Source organism: Pinus tabuliformis, chromosome 2_1 (genome assembly GCF_031772625.1).
Source record: "Pinus tabuliformis cultivar Carrire ecotype Pingquan chromosome 2_1, CPIR1, whole genome shotgun sequence".
NCBI lineage: Eukaryota > Viridiplantae > Streptophyta > Pinopsida > Pinales > Pinaceae > Pinus > Pinus tabuliformis.
In genome coordinates this window covers 51,068,338-51,072,516 of record NC_142299.1, presented here as the reverse complement: position 1 = coordinate 51,072,516, position 4,179 = coordinate 51,068,338, and the positions used below count along the sequence as shown (strand labels likewise).

At 34.0% G+C, this 4,179-nt stretch overlaps 1 non-coding gene across 1 annotated transcript; it reads left to right on the top strand.

Annotated features, from left to right (window-relative positions):
- Positions 1 to 2,592: 2,592 nt before the first annotated feature.
- On the top strand, positions 2,593 to 2,688 carry TRNAY-GUA (transfer RNA tyrosine (anticodon GUA)). Its single transcript has 2 exons — positions 2,593 to 2,629; positions 2,653 to 2,688. It is a non-coding gene; the product is annotated as a tRNA-Tyr (tRNA).
- The last annotated feature ends 1,491 nt before the right edge of the window (positions 2,689 to 4,179 follow it).

Below are 4,179 nucleotides of genomic sequence, written 5' to 3'. Positions count from 1 at the left end.
TTTACAACCTAATATTGAAAAGATTGTAATGTTTGTCCATAATCTCTAACATCAACTAATGCCAATGCAATATAATATGTTACATAAAACTAAGAAATAAAATCGTATCAACTAGCAGAAGACGAGAAATCTGAGAGGAGTCTTTTTAGCACCATTTTCAACTCTCTCTCCCTCTCTGTGTGTATATATAAAGACATACTCGAACAAATTCATTTTAACTTTGAAGGACTTTTCCCCTCTCTCTCTCTCCCTCTCCCTCTGTGTGCATATATAAAGAGCATCCTCGAATAAATTCATTTTAACTATGAAATCCTTCAAGTAAAATTCATTTTAACTATGAAATCCTTCGAGTAAAAGATTTACATTTCAAATATTTTTTTCAATCCATCATAGATCTTAAATTTAAATAGATTTGTACTAATTTGTATCCACCTGTAAATAATATAAATTCATAAATGCTACTAAAACCACCATATAAACAACCTTCAACCCAATCTTCAAAACTTGTTGTGGAAACATGTACTGTCTAGAGTGTATTTGACTCTTTGAGATCTGAACATGAAGAAGCCGAAAACCTAGAAAATCAGAACCCATGCCAATACACATCAAGCTAGAAAATACTAGAGCTATTCAAGCTATTGATCCATGTCAGGACCCATGAAAACCATAAATCTACTCAAGCTAGAAATCATGAAAGCTATAAATGAGCAGTGTTCTGGTAGTCATAACCATCAGCTAAATGAAAGCTATAAATGAGCAGTGTTCTGGTAGTCATAACCATCAGCTAAGATTAGGTCCGAAATTTAAGTAAGCATTTTTTCAGATGCTATTGGTCATCAACGGTTCAGAAAATACTTTTTTTATTTATGAAAAAAATTCCATTTTAATAAATGTGACTAGTTTAAAGTATTTTCCAAAAAAATTCTTGTGCAACAAGTGAGGGAGCTGCAGTGAACGTACTGGCATGAAATGACTGACTTGGATGAACAACAGGAGGAGCAAAACATGTCTCCTGAGAACTTGAAACGTCATAGAAAAATGAATCACCATAGATTCATAGTCCAACCTAACAGATACCCGTTTTGTTTAAGTCATTTTTTGGAGTTGTTTATGTTATTTTTGGAGCTGCGCTGTGGGAGGGAAAATGAAAAATCTGACTTTTCAAGTCAACATTTCACTCATCATTATGGCAGAAAAAGGCCTTTCATTCTTCAACCTTTTCTATTGTCATCTTTTTATTGAAGACTTGCAGTTTCTTGTATTCTTGATGATGGGTAGTTGTGTCCTTGATGATGGGTAGTTGTGTCCTTGATGATGGATAAAGTGTCTACCTAAAAAGTGTTTTCTTCCTGCAATGCAATCCAACAATAATACAAACAATATGAAAGTTGGAACTCTCCAATCTTACAAACCCATTTGACACACAATGCAACTATTCAGTAAAGACTCCTGAGAAGAATAAAATTATGTCACTAAAGTGCAATGTTTTGTGTCTTGCATAAACTTTGAAGCTGAAGTAATGCATGGTGAGTTTTAAACTGGTGAATATATCACATATCAGTTGTTGAGTTCTAATTTTCAACTTGCAATTAAGTTTCACATAATAAAACATAATTCAGCTCTTATAGTTTTCAAAGAACAACTTATGTTTATGTTAATTCCACTGCCTCCCTATCATTCATTACTTTCTCTCCATTCAATAGAAATCCACATCAAATTTATCAAATTTGGTTCCAGTTGGTGAACAAATATCAAAGTTAACTATTACCATTGCTGTGTCAACAGAAAATAAAGTATAAATCACACAATTATAAATTCAATTTACAAGTTTTTCAAGAATTCAGTGAACCCTGCAAAATCCATCAATGCATGCAGAGTTTGGAGCCCCAAAGAGTAAAAATCTTTGAGCAAACAGAGCAAATCCATAGCAAACTAGTAATGCAGACCAGTCTGCAAATGATGCAGTGAGTTCATATTCCAGGTAAAGAAGGTGAAAGTTGGTAAATTCAATTTACAAATTTATCAAAAATTCAGTGAACCCTGCAAAATCCATCAATGTATCCAGAGTTTGGAGCCCCAAAAACGAAAATTCTTTGAACGAACAGAGCAAATCCATAACAAACTAATAATGCAGACCAGACTACAAATGATGCAGCGAGTTCATTTTCCAAGCACAGAAGGTGAAGGTTGGGGTATGTAATGCTAGACCAGACTACTAATGATGCAGCGAGTTCATATTCCAAGCACAGAAGGTGAAGGTTGGGGTATGTAATGCTATAAAACTTCAGAGAGAAAACACACAATAATTATCTGAACGAAATTCTTAAATATCTACAAACTTTGTCAAACTATAATAAACAATTTTCAGCTTTCGTGGTTGGAAAATCAGTCGGATCATTAACGTCCCACTCCTGAACCACGGTTCCCTTGCTAGTTCTAAAAAATCCAAAATTGCCTGAATGATTATGAAGCTTAGTTGTTCCATTCATACCGCTGAAAAAGTATCGGTTTCACTCTCGGATTTTTCTCTACCTGGTAAGTTTTATGTGAGACACAGCTAGATAGGGTTTATTTTATGCGGAAGATCCAGATCCGACCTTAGCTCAGTTGGTAGAGCGGAGGACTGTAGTGGGATATCAAATCCTCAATGTCATCCTTAGGTCGCTGGTTCGAATCCGGCAGGTCGGAAACTCTTTTACAACAAATGTAAAATGGGATATGTTTTACAGTTGAACATGCAAGTTTAAAAGGTGATCATTTTCAGAAACAAATGCAAAGTTGTAAAATGGGATATGTTTTACAGTTGAACATGCAAGTTTAAAAGGTGATCATTTTCAGAAACAAATGCAAAGGTGAAAAAGAAATGTAAAAGTTTTGTTTTGGTATCCTGTTTTATTTATTAGATATTAGGATGCCTTGGTTAATGCATGTTAGTTTTAAAGGTTAGTTAATGCATGTTAGTTTTAAAGGTGATAATTAATGTTATATGTTTTACAGTTGAACATGCAAGTTTAAAAGGTGATCATTTTCAGAAACAAATGCAAAGGTGAAAAAGAAATGTAAAAGTTTTGTTTTGGTATTTTGTTTTATTTATTAGATATTAGGATGCCTTGGTTAATGCATGTTAGTTTTAAAGGTTGGTTAATGCATGTTAGTTTTAAAGGTGATAATTAATGTTGCATAATTTATTTGTTATGTAATTAGCTCACAAAATAGAAGAAAGAGATAGATCAACAACTTAAAACGTAGCTTCTTTGAGGGGACAACTTTTTTTGACATTACACAAATGAACAATGTTTGGATGATACAAATGACAATACCTCCTTCCTATACATAGGAGTATAAGGGATCACAATATAATCAGAGCTGACATAACAATAATAATGTAAGGGCACAACAATAACAATAGTGGGCTTTTATGGGGCACCATACTAACAATATGGGGACAACTTGGGCACAATAAGAACAATAAGGGGTACAATGACAATAATAATAAGGAAATACTCTAGTATTATAGGGACTTAACATGCCCCTCCTTCAAAAAAGTGTTGTCCTCAATGCTTGAGTAGTTTTGGATGCTTTTGTATAAAATTTTCATCCTCACATGCAGAATCTTCAATGGGTAAGTTCTTCCACTTGATGAGATACTTTGAAATTGATCGATTTCACAGCTGTCGAGTTCTTGTTTCTGTGACTGCTTCAGGTTCCAATATGATTTTTTTCTTCCTCGTCAAGCTCTGACAATATTGTTTGAACTGGGAGTTTGTCACCTGTAACCTTCTTTAAACATGAAACACGAAAAACTAGGTGCAATTGGGAAGATGCAGGAAGTTCCAATTTGTATGCCATAGTACCAATCTTTTGCAACACCTTGTACGGACCATAATACTTTGGTGATAATTTATTATCCTTCTTAGCTTGCTTAAGGGACATTTGTTTGTATGATTGTAGCAGTAGAAATACCCAGTCACCTACATCAAAACTTCTTTCACTGCGATGTTGATCTGCCTATTATTTCATTCTATTCTGTGCCAAAGTGAGGTTATCCTTTAAGAGTAGAATAACTTTTTGTTGATGCTCGATGTGATCTTCCATTGCTTTAACCTTAGAATTTTCTCTTAAATATGATGTGATGGATGGTGGATGATATCCATAAAGCACCATAAATGAGGTCATTTT